Genomic DNA, 13,126 nt, shown 5'->3' with positions numbered 1-13,126 from the left:
AACATATCTGCAACATTTATCAAGTTCACGGATAATTGTGCGTGCATTTATTAATTATTATCATAATGAATAATGCAACAAGGACAAATCATGCAAACTACCTTGTTTGTTTATTCAGAATGAAATGGATCGCAAATGGATCTGAAAGAAGAAACGTAAAAAATAAATAAAAAAAAACGTGAAAAATGACGAACACAGAAAATGAACAAGAATGACCTTTGGATGAACTTTGGAAGGCCTAGTAGGCTACAACTCTAATTTAATTCAACAAGGTTTTAGAATATAGAATATCTTTTAAACAAAATAAATATTTTTAAAGTTTATTATCCCTGGCCCGGTGTGATGCGTGCGAGTGGAGGAGACGCTGAGCATGACACGTGACGTGTTGCATTTTGTAACACAAGTGCTGGATCAAGGGCCCGGCCCAGGTCGGGTCAAGTTCGGGCTCGGGCAGAGAATCTAAACTCTGATTTATCTGATCCTGTCCATTAGCTTTGATCCATGTATGGCTTTTCAGAATGTCACCAAGTACAAATATTTATGTAATTTTTCAGCCCGAAAACTCTAGCTAGCTAGCTGGGAACAATGAAAAGGGTCCAGAGCAGCAAATGCAGTGAATGAAGTTCATGTTCTCATGATTTATTTTTATGAATAAAAATGTTTCAAAACATCCCCCTCTCTGTTTTTTTCACAAATCGCACCCTGCATATGACACAGTCCGAGAGCGCACACTCAATATCTGAGTCCAGTTCATTCGTATATTTGAGAGCTCGCGTCCAGTTTTCTGCTATTACTATTATGTGCTCTCGCGTTATAATATTGCACTCGTGACATTTGCGATTAAAATATGCCATAGAAACTTGCAGGTATTAATAAAATTATGCGTAATAGCCTACCTGCAATCCCGCGCTGAGAGGAGGCGGGTGTGTCAAACTCGCTGTCGTTGAGATGAGAGAATGAGAACGCGCAGCTGGTATCGTATCGGTGTATAGGCCAAAATGAGTATTGGCAGATGTTTCAGTATTGATATGTATCAAAATATAGATATTTTGACAATACTACTATGTAGTTTGTTGTTTCTCCAAACTTTCAGTCCAGCCATTAATCACTCTGAGGTCCTCGCCTCCTTCACTTATGATCAGCTGCTGCGACTGCGGCGGCTTTAATTCAGTCCAAATATCAGGGGTTTTATTGGTCCGTTTACGATCGAATATTTTTATTGGCTACCGAAATACCGGTCAAAGATTTGAATATCAATTCAAATTGTACTCAGTAACGAAATGTGATTTTACAAGTAGCGAAGTAGATTATAGCTTAATATGTACTTGAGTATAAAATTACAGATTTAAAAATATACTAAAAAAAAGTACAAGTACCCAAAAAAACGACTTAATTACAGTAACGTGAGTAGGCTAGTTGTAATTCGTTACTTCCACCTCTGGTTAATACCGACAACATTATTAACTGTGTGGTTACATTTCTGAAACATGCTTCAGGTGTTTGGCCAATCACAATTCATATTGATATGCTATTTTAAGATATTATAAAATATTTTTATGCAATCTACATTTGTCTATTGTGGAAAACAAGAATTTTCGGGAGTTTCTCTCAGTGGCTGACCAGAAGTAGGCCTACACCCCAGTGTATCGTAACATTGGCCTCAAAAGTACGAAACCTTACTGTGGAGCAATGCAGGAAGCTAAAAACTGTGTTAAGCAACACAAAATGTATACGTGTCATGATCAGAAGCAAGTCCAGCAAGTATAAAGGCCCTTTCACACCGGACGCGTAACGAAAAAGCGAAACGAAAAAGCGAATAGTTCGCGTCAAAACCATTCACAAAAGCCGCGACGCGAATTTGCGACGTTTGTGACGTTCAGAGCTTCAACATTCCAAAACTTTCGCGCCGACAGCGGAGCAAACATGGACACTTCATCATCATCATCATCATCCAGTGAAGACGAGCTTTTCATTTTCTTTAAAAGACAGAAAAGAAGGTTTTGGGTGCACCCAATCTTATAGAACAGAGAGTCTGAAGGGGAGAGGGGAGCTAATGTCCACTTTTAGTTTCCTTTTCCTCTCTCCTTTTTCTCACATAGGTGTCCCTGAGGTTTTTCCACAGTTTTTTTTTGCGTCTTCAACTAAACACAGTGCGTTTTATAATATCAATACACATTACATGTAACACACTAAGTAACAAGTTAAAATCATTCGACTAGAAACTGTAGATATCACACACAGAATGTATAGTAGGCTAGCCTACACTAAAAGCAGCCCTAAATAGTCTCACTACATTTTGTTACATTTTCAAAGTAAACACGGTCTCTGTCTCTATCTTTGACGATAATGTTAGCTTTCTATCCCAAATGTAGTTTAGCCTGCTAGCCTACACAGCACAGGACTATACAACGACTAAAACTATCACACAACATACTCACAGTCGTGATAACCAAGTCCGAGTTGGTTGGCAATGCTACGCCCAGGGGCGGCCTTAAGCATCTGGGGGCCCGTTTCAATAACTAATATGGGGCCCTGCCCACATAAAATGTAAACATGAGCAGAAAAAGCAAGGATTCTTGTTGGTTTGCACATCATTATTTTACTACGCACACTTTCAGCTTCATGAACAGGCACCACTGGCATATGTACGTTTCATTTCCTATTCAAATTATTTCCCTGCTCAAAAAAAAAAACGTTTTAACCTTACGGAAAAAAGGCAAAGTATAAACACATAAACTATCGGTATTTATTTACTTCAGATCACCGTTCGCGGGGGCGGTAAACGTCGCCATGGTAAACGCGGCGCGACTCAAGTTCGACCAATCAGAGACGTCAGTGTTTTGCTTAGAATTATGGGTAGTGTAGTATTTCTCCAGAAGATCGCAAATAGCAAGTTTTATTTTTATACTTTGTGGCTTTTATAGGAGTAGAAACTTTCGTTTCACAGCCTCGTAGCTCGTGGTCAATCTAACTTGGATGGTTTAGGGGTCTCCAACCTTTTTTAGCTACTTTTTAATGAAAGTGGCCGAGAGATATGCAATAATTAAATCTCTTAAATAATGTCTCATAACTCTCATATTAACAACTATGCTAACTGTTTTAGACCTAAACGAGTTATTGTAGGCCTATATATGTCACCCTTAATTGACATATAAAAAAAATTATTATACTGTAAAACACATAGCCTAATTATTGTTGATTTTATAGTGCATCATAACTAGAGATGAAATGGTATGAAAATGTAATTTCATGATTATAGTGACCAAAATGAGCATGGTTATCACATAATCCTGTTCAAAAAGTACTAATACTACACAATAAAATCAATTCACCAAGTTTTATGTCGAAAACCAGCAAATAACAAATAAACTTACCATCAATATGCACTTTTTGTTTACATAAACATCAAAATAGTAACATTAAAAATGATGGCCAAATTTGAAAGGAGTGTCTTGCAACATGTTATCTACTAACATGTACAAGTTCAAATAAAGTTTTGACAAAAAAGTTTTTATAAAAAGATAAACCTCGCATATTTCAGCCTTTAAATCATTTTTATAAAAAGAATGATTCAAAAAAGACAAAATACTGACATTTACAATGCACATTAGCTTATCTTTTATTATTAATAGTAAAATTCGGTCCGATTTTCCCGTGGCGTCTGTCGTTGCTATGCTATGCAATCATGCGCTCTCCACAACGACAGAGAAGTTTTAATAGCTAATGGATTTCCACCACCGATAAACGCTTGCTGTAGCTCTGCTAGAAGATTTATTTACGAAGAAAAAAACACCCGTAGTTTGGGTGCACCCCCATCCTTCATATTGACTCGTTGCGCCTGGAAAAAATGAGCGCGTCGCTTCAATTATTTGAAATAACGAACTTGAGCGCGCAAAAGACGAGATATGTGAACGGCCCTTGGGCGAGCTACCTCCAATCAGGCCACGAGCTACTCTCGCGAGCGACGTGTTGGAGACCACTTTAGACATTATGTCTGAAAATGAATATCCTAGGGAGAAAATGAATGGGATTTTCCTGTTCTGTTGGGGGCCCCCTTGGAGGGCGGGGCCCGTTTCGTTTGAAACGGGTGAAACATAGGTAAGGCCGCCTCTGGCTACGCCACACATTGTCTTTCAAATCGTTGTCCTTGTAGTATGTGATTGGCTGAAGCCTTTTCTGTCGCCGCAAAAGTAAAAAAAATCGTCATCGAAGCGAAAAAAATAAAAGTCGTTTCCAGTGTGAAAGGACCTTAAGATTCAGATAAACTCATTCATATTAAATATGAAATCTTGTTAAACATACCTGGTTTACAATTACGCTGTGTGACCACTGGTACATACAAAAAACAACAAAACAGTTCAAGTCATCTACAGCAAACACAAGCTGCTGTGAAGGCAGTGTGAGAGTGAGGGTCTTTCCAAATTCCCACACTTGCATTCCACTGTAAGTTAAATTAATTAGATATTACATGTAATTTGGAAGTAAAACAAATTGTTAAAGTGTCATTTTATTGGTGCAAAGATGAGTAGGCTATGTGTATTTTGTACAACATTTGCAACTGCTTTTTGTCACTTAATTATAAGCACCACAAATTTAAATTCTGTTTTCTGTTACACTATTGACCAGACATTTAGAAGTTTCTTTTAAAATGCAAACTATTGAAAATCAAATAAAGATCTGTAAACACTAGCATTTTTGTAACACTATTACTATGTGTCCCATCGGGTAATAAAAAGTTATACACTTGCGGTCTTCACGCCTACTTTAACACTTAAAGTGTCAAATACATCATGTAAGTAGACAAGAGGTCAAGTGCAAAGACCGCAAGTGTGGGTATTTGGAAAGGCCCTGAGAGTGAGAGTGAGGGTGTGTTGTCTTGGTATTCCCTACGTTGTGGGGAAATGTCTGCACATGGATAATATTATTAGTAGAAAATATTTTGTAAAAACAAAGATAATAACAGCACCATATAAGAGGTTAATTGTTGCTAATTATTATTTTATTTCAGTTAGTTTTTCAGTAAGTGTTGTTAGTTTCGTTTAGTTTTAGTTTTTCATTTATTATGACAATTTTTTATTTTTTTTATTTTTGACCAATCTTTTTAGTCTTAGTTTCAGTTTTCGTTTATGAAAATAACCTTGCAACCCATGAGTCGACTCCAGAGCCCGCTTCAGCCCACGAGTCCACTCCAGAGCCCGCTTCAGCCCACGGATCCACTCCAGAGCCCACGAGTCCACTCCAGAGCCCGCTTCAGCCCACAGGTCCACTCCAGAGCCCACGGGTCCACTCCAGAGCCCACTTCAGCCCACAAGTCCACTCCAGAGCCCGCTTCAACCCACGAGTCCACTCCAGAAACCACTCCTGCCCCAGAGTTTCCTGTCTGCCCTGTTGCGAACATGGATGTTGTCCCAGAGTTTCCTGTCTGCCCTGATGTGAGCACAAAGGTCATTCCTGAACTGCCTGTCTGCCCTGAAATGACCACAGAGATCAACTTGGAAGACCCTGCAGGTCCCGTTATGACCATGGAGGATGCCCTTGAGCTCCCTGCCTGTTTTGACATGACCTCCAATCCTAACCTCTCTGTGCTCTATGTTTCAGTTTCGTTGGATCAGCCGTGATGGTCTCCAGTTCCACCAGCTCTGCCTTCGTGGTCCTCAACTACACCTTGGTGGTCTTAAGCCCCGCCTGCTCCGCCATGGTGGTCTACGCTGTTGTGGTGGTCTTCTGTTCTGCCGTGGTTGTCATCAGCCCAGCCTGCTCCACCCTGGCCACTTTCTCTGCCTGCGCAGCCCTGGCCGCCTGTTCAGCCTTGAAAGAAACAAATATGATGATGTCACGTGCTTTCTCAAAATTGCATGACAATTCAAAGATGTCTTTCAGTCTGAATTTTTAGAAAAAAAGCATTCCAGCTGCTGTTAACACAAGATGGAACTCAACACTGTAACAGGTACGAGCAGTATTTGAATTTGATCATCCAAAATTCTGTTGTGTTCTGGACAAGTCTGGACAGAAGGAGCTGTTGTTCACATCAAGGGAGTGGAACCAGTTGAAGTGGAAGCCGTTTGCAGGGGCAAGAGATTTGAAATGGGGAGAAGATGGTCACCCTCAGCTGTGTTGTTCCATCTGTTCTTTCTCTGAATCACCACTTGAGCCCCTTTCACACAGCGCGATGATCCCGGCAAATTGCCGGGAAATTGCCAGAACGCCTTCTGTGTGAACGAAAACACAACCCGGGATTGATGCCGGCATCGATGCCGGGTTGGGGACCTAGTAACAGTCCCGGAACGCGCGCTGTGTGAACAAAAGCTGTAATAATGCCGTGTCGTAGTGATGATGCTGAAGCCGGGATCGTTCGCCAGCTAGTGAAACGGTACGTTATGCGCAAGTTTATGATCGAATCAGAGAAAAAAAATGCACAAGCGTGGTTTCTCGAGAGAGAAATCGCTGCTCATAAGCAAACTTAAGACGCTCCTGAGACAATACAAGTCACATCGATGTCACATGTCTTTACGGGATTTTTACGGGTTGTGTGTGAACGCACTCTCTGATTACGGAAAATCACTGGCAGTGTGAATGAACCAAATCAAATGAACCCGGGTCAAATCCCGGGTCATTTTATCCGTGTATTTTCCGGAATCTCTGTGTGAAAGGGGCTTTGGAGAAGCTGAAATCTCAGGTCTGGTTCTTAAGCAGCCTGGTCAGTAGTTACATTACATTACATTTATTCATTTAGCAGATGCTTTTATTCAAAGCGACTTACAAATGAGAACAATAGAAGCAGTGAAACTAACAATAGGACAACAATATGCAAGTGCTATGACCCTTCCCAGTTTAATCTAATGCAGTACATGTACTTTTTTTTTCTTTCTTTTTTTTAGATAATAGATATAGAATAGATGATAAAGTGTTAGTATTAATGGATCAGGTGTTGCCCGCAAGTATGTTTGCAAGCATCCCCGATCAAAAAATTCCTTGGAATCTTTATCAACGTGAAAATGGCAAGCACAAAAGATGCTACTGCACCTTTTTTTCAGACCCAGTCTACCTAAAAGCAGCTGTCTTGGATCCACCTTTTTCACTGAAGTAGGTGGAGCACCACGTGCTGGTCAGCCCTGAAGTCAAGAAAGTGGTTGCAGAAAAAGTGAGGGGTAAATCTTATCATGCTTAATGCCATGGCACACTCTAAGTTATAGATTTTCACTTTAACTAACTGCATCATTAGCAACATTAATATTTGCCTGTTTGTCCTGGCTGTGCATATCCTTTACCAGAATTGATCTTGCAAGATGCTGTTGAGAATGTGCTGGCTGCTTGTTTTGAAGCTGAAGAGCAAGAGGTCAACAGCCTGAACATGAGGCTCAGCATTTCATAAGAGACAGAGGAAAAACATTGGGACTCCAGCACATCAGCTAAGTCACTACCTTGACATATCTGAAGGACAGAATGCCTTATTGCTCTGGGCTTTAAACAGGAACACCCTTCCTCTACTCCTCCAAGTGGCCATTAGGGTCTTGGCAGTGCCTGCCTCTAGTGCTCCAGTGGAGCGTGTTTTCAGCCATGGAGGCATCATACTACAGCCCCATCGTGCACAAATGACATGACAGGCTTTTGGCCAATTTGACATTTTGCAAGTGCAATGCATCATAGTGCCTAAAGAAAAGAACAATCACTCTTACTGACTCAAACATTCATTCCACTCACATTGACTCTCTCATAGTATTAAGTATGGTAGCACAGCATAAGCTGCTAGTGTTCAATAATAAATATCTAGTTCTGAGATACATCTCTATGTGCGTGTAGTTTAGTAAATGCACTACACGAGAAGGAACACTACATGGTGTCAGAAGAGAGTCGTTTCATGAACTCATGAACCTGCATTAGACAGCACTGAGACGCGATGGAGAAAGTCGGCGCATTGTGACTGAAGTGAGTCTGCTGAGTGAAAAATAAACATGGATCAGTTCAGATTGCCACCCCAGATGGATACAGCGGTAAAAATAGCCATTTTACTTCATGCATTAGGCCTTAGAAGTGCACAATTCACTGTCCATTGAGCCAGAAGAGGATGAGGAATCAATGCAAGATATAGTAACTGCACTGGAGAAGTATTGCTTACCGAGAAAGAATGTTGTATTCGAAAGGCACCAGATCTGGGCTTACCCCATGCCTGATTCGATAACCATCGATAATTATGTCACAGAACTAAAACAAAAGAGTAAAGACTGTGAGTTCGGCTCAACAGAATCTGACATGTTACGAGACAAGATCGTGTTCAGCATCGGTGATCAGCGTTTAAAAGAGAGGCTCTTAAGAGAAATAAACCTGACCCTTGAAAAAACAGTGGACATTTGTAGAGCAGCAGAGGCAGCAAAAACACAGATTCAAGCAATGGGAGAGCAGAATAAAACTGTCCACGCCATTAAAAAGAATACAAAAGATGCTAAACCGAACAAGAGATATGAAAGAGTTGTCATCTCAACTGCAAAAGTAAGTGTGAACTCGTTCATCTGCAAAAAGTGTGGAAAATACCACCTTCCACGACAGTGTCCAGCCTTTGGAGCTACATATCATGCCTGTGGAAAACGTAATCACTTTGCCTCAGTGTGCATGTTTGAAAAAAAGACTCAACACAACAGAAATGTCACTGTTGATTCATTATTCATTGGGCAGTGGAACTAAAAGAGGCCCCCAGCTCTGCACAAAAAGCATGGTACACAGACATAGACATTGGAAATGTGACAGTGAAGTTTAAATTGGACTCAGGGGCTGAAGCCAATATTTTACCTCTCGACATTTATCAATCTCTGCATGAAACAGCATTGTTGCAACCGACTTCGACTATGCTGGTGGCGTATGGTGGAACAAAATTAAGGCCAGAAGGTCTGGCCAAGCTGCAGTGCGTCACTCCCAAAGTGCAAGTTTGCTTACCCTTTTACATCACCAGACACTCATCCATTCCAATAATTGATAAGGACGCATGTGAACGGATGCAACTGCTGAAAAGAGTTGAGACTGTTGTAATCAAGCATCCTACCTCCAAAGAGGAGCTGATAGCACAACACTCTGCAGTTTTTGAAGGACTCGGTCAGTTTCCGGTTGAACATCATATACATGTTGATCCGAAAGCAATCCCGGCCATACATGGCTGTAGAAAAATTCCCTTAGCAGTGCTGGGCAAACTGAAGGATACACTGGATCAGCTGTTGCAAGCAGATGTTATAGCGCCAGTCACCCAGCCCACTCCATGGGTTAACAGCCTTGTCATCACTGAAAAAAAGAATGGGTCATTACGAGTATGCCTACATCCTCGTGACCTTAATAAAGCTGTTCTTCGTCAACACTTCTCTATCCCAACAACCGAAGATGTACTATGCAGGCTATGCACATTCAACACACCGTGGGGTAGATACAGATTCAAACGTCTGCCATTTGGTGTCAAATCTGCTAGTGAAGTCTTTCAACAGTACAATAACGAAGTGTTTGTTGACATAGAAGGTGTACATATTGTAGCTGATGACATGATTGTCACCGCTGCTACAGAACAAGAACATGATGTCATTGTTGCTAAAATTATGGAATGAGTGAAAAAACAATGTGAAATTCAACCCTGACAAGATTCAGTACGAGGTGAACAATGTTCATTTCATGGGACATGTGATAACTCCACAGGGTGTGAGAGCAGATGATGTCAAGATACAGGCAACAGTGAGCATGCCAACAGCCACAGACAGACAATCACTACAGCGTCTTTTGGGCATGATCAGATATCTCGCCCCGTTTATCCCAGGTGAGGCATCACTTACAGCACCTCTCAGACAGCTGCTGAGAAAAGACATGGCATTCCAGTGGCAACCTGAACATGACATGACATTGTCTGCACTCAAAACGGCACTGACCAACCAACGCATTCTCATCCTTGGGCGTCATATACTGACGCTTTTGACATTTCGTCTATATCGAACGCACATGGCACCCTTTAGCGTCAATATGAGACGCACAGAGCTTTGTTCGGTTATGGGTAGGTTTAGGTCTGGTGTAGGGTTAGGGTTAGACCGCTAGGAGGCGCCTTCTGGCCCATATCTATCTGAATCTCATATTGACGCTAAAGGGTGCCATGTGCGTTCGATGTAGACGAAATGTCAAAAGCGTCAATATATGACGCCCTAGGATGAGAACGGGCTGGACCAACACACCAGTTCTCAGGTACTATGACCCCAACACAACGCTCACCATACAAACAGACACATCCAAAGATGGCTTAGGATCATGTCTGCTGCAGGAGGGGCAACCAATAGCATATGCGGTTAGGGCTTTAACGGATAAGGAAAAGAACTATGCCCAGATTGAGAAGGAGCTACTGGCGATTATTTTCTCGACCAAAAAGTTCCATCAGTATGTATATGGATGCAGTGTGAATGTCCAGTCGGACCATAAGCCATTGGAGGCTATCTTCAAGAAGCCACTGAGCAAAGCACCAGCGAGACTCCAACGTATGCTCTTACAGCTACAGAGATATGACCTCATTGTCCAGTAGTTCTCACTTTGGTATTTTCCACACTTTTTGCAGATGAACGAGTTCACACTTACTTTTGCAGTTGAGATGACAACTCTTTCATATCTCTTGTTCGGTTTAGCATCTTTTGTATTCTTTTTAATGGCGTGGACAGTTTTATTCTGATGGACCATCACCTTGCTTTGCTTTCGATAAGGAATACTCCTGTCACTGGGACGTCTTATTCACCAGCGCAAGTTCTGATGGGAACAGTGGGGATTTTTTTAAGACTGCAAGGGAAGCTCGGCTTCCCCTATGATGTAAAAAAATGAATGGTCAAATATGTACTATTGTGTTAACATTGTATTGACTAAAAATGCGTTAGAAAACGTTCATCTCAAAGACGAGTTCTTTCAGAATCAGTTTCATATAGCAGGTCGGCTGACTCGATTTCCTTCTCATCCATTCACGTATAGCATCACAGTGCATTTCCCTGTTGAAGCCATCCATTGACTTCAATGGGGCTGCTTTGAACAGTTTTTTTCAGTGCTTCTAAACTAGATGGTCATTGGATAAATGCTGCGATTATGTCCCGCCCACGGACGCTCAGCGTCTCTGGGGTGAATGTAGGAGTGGGCTGGCCTGGACTCCGAGCTTCTGCCTGATGATTGGAGGGTCTGTCGAAAGGCTGCATCTCCTTTTGATTGACAGCGATTTCATACAATAAAAAGTCGCTGATTCTGAAGCTATTCGAGCTCAGTCCCATCGCGGACTTTGCAAGTATAGTCGAAGGACAAACTGCTGCAACCTATTTCTTGGTATTTGCTTGTCAAAATTGCTAGCCAATTTTCATAATACATTTCACACAATTATACATACCTTTATTATATTATATTATTACTTATTATCATTTTTATATTATTATTAGTAATAATTAAAAAATAATTACTAAAATAATTAAAAAATATATTATTAGTAGTAGTATTATTATACTTTATTATATTATTATTTATAGCCTACCTTTATTATATTTTTATTATTATACCTAACTCTGCTGGCCATTGAGAGGACACTGGTCAAGTCACTGGAAAAGACGCCTAGTTGGTAAGGAACGTAGGACAGAATTTACGTATAAATAAATGGACAATTTTTATGATGTAGGCCGAAAATGAGCTTCCCCTCTTTGAAATACCAGCAGCCGCCACTGGATGGGAAGAATACTGAGGAGCACCTTACCAGCATCCAGTGAAGTCCTGCGACCAACTACTCCCAAAGGTGTTCATCAGGGGCTCCAAACCCTGCAAAAGAAGCAAGCATGTCACTACAATGTGGGAGCAAAAGCCTGAACTGCATGCAGGTAATACCGTACACATTGAAACAGACAGAGGGTGGCAGCCGGGTCTCATTGTTTCCAAACGAAATGAGCCAAGGTCATACAGTGTCGTCAATGCAGCAGGACGACAGTTTCGTCGCAACAGGCACTACAAGCACACAGAAACATTTAATCCTGCAGATGAGCCTAATGACGGCGTACACTCCAACATCCCAGAGGCACATGAAGTACATCAGGGTTGGCACAGGGTGTACCAGATCAAGCCTTACATAAAACCAGTAGCCTACCACAATCACCAGGAGTGGTCGGGTGGTGAAAGTTCCTGTGAGGTTTCAGGACTACTGTATGGACTGACTATAAGTTTGCCTAGTAATTAAGGTTAGACATGTTAAGCTTTGAACTGCTTATTTAACAATATGGTTGCTATAAATGAGAAAGACAATGTTCCTGTTATGTGGACTTTAAGAGCTATATTTAGTGTTCTTATATCCTGCTTTTAGCTAGTATTGTTCCCTGAGAAAAAAGGGGATGTGGTGCATTTTGTGGTGTAATTGCATATTGACTCCTTGTTCTTATTACTGCGGTTACCGGGAGTGAGTGATATACATGTACAGGCTGGTGAGCAGCACAAGCTGTTCAATAATAAATATCTAGTTGTGAGATACATCATGTGCGTGTAGTTTAATAAATGCACTAGGCCTACAAGAGAAGGAACACTACAGTAACGAACTACAATGTCCATTACTTTCATAGAATGAACCCATTGAAACTCTCATACAGCTGAGACAGGAGAAATACAGCAGCACGGTTTGCAATGGAGCAGGTGCTGCTAAGCAGATGAGAAAATATCGTTTTCCTTTCTTTTTTTTCCTAAATGAAAAAGTTACACGTGCGGCAGCGTAAGAATAAACAATGATTTATAGCCGACTCATTTCTGAAATTGATTACAGATGACAGGCAATACGTTGAAATGAAGTATTCTAACTCTCTTCTGTGAGTTAGAATTTCTACTCAAATTGTTTATTTTGCACGGCTGTTTTTTCGTGATTTTGATATTTTGTATTATCAATGTCGCTCAGCACCACAGACGAGGGAGTGGGATACGAAGCTGGAATCAGGGCTGTAGCTGACACAGGATCTCATAAACTTAGGTAAAATAAAAGAAGATAATGTTAAATGTTTACGGTGCTTAAATAACATGTAAGACGGACGCTATTGGCCATTTTAAAAAGCCTTTCGTTATGTCCCGCCCTGACTTCCTGTTACAAAAGGAACGTAAACACATCGAGTGAAACTGCATC

At 41.1% G+C, this 13,126-nt stretch overlaps 2 protein-coding genes across 8 annotated transcripts in view; one reads left to right on the top strand and one right to left on the bottom strand.

Moving 5' to 3' along the window:
* The window catches only part of LOC311089376 (myelin-associated glycoprotein-like), a 63,778-nt gene extending 61,162 nt beyond the window's left edge, over positions 1 to 2,616 (bottom strand). For 3 of the 6 annotated variants that reach the window (XR_014607680.1, XM_084124032.1, XM_084124033.1), the window contains exon 1: positions 2,439 to 2,476. The gene's annotated coding sequence lies outside the window, so the exon portion shown is untranslated. Of the gene's footprint in view, positions 1 to 2,438 lie in introns of all 6 variants that reach the window. The other 3 variants (XR_014607679.1, XM_084124035.1, XM_084124034.1) reach the window with 3 other exon arrangements.
* A 10,294-nt stretch (positions 2,617 to 12,910) lies between these two features.
* The window catches only part of LOC311089821 (beta-galactosidase-1-like protein 2), a 7,716-nt gene continuing 7,500 nt past the window's right edge, over positions 12,911 to 13,126 (top strand). The window contains exon 1 of one of the 2 annotated variants that reach the window (XM_084124816.1): positions 12,911 to 13,126. This exon is cut by the window's right edge and continues 17 nt beyond it. The gene's annotated coding sequence lies outside the window, so the exon portion shown is untranslated. The other variant, XM_084124814.1, reaches the window with a different exon arrangement.

The sequence above is a fragment of the Abramis brama genome (genome assembly GCF_963993115.1).
Source record: "Abramis brama genome assembly, chromosome: 9".
Lineage (NCBI taxonomy): Eukaryota > Metazoa > Chordata > Actinopteri > Cypriniformes > Leuciscidae > Abramis > Abramis brama.
The sequence above is the reverse complement of the archived record's forward strand: the minus strand, read 5'-3'. Positions and strand labels throughout refer to the sequence as shown.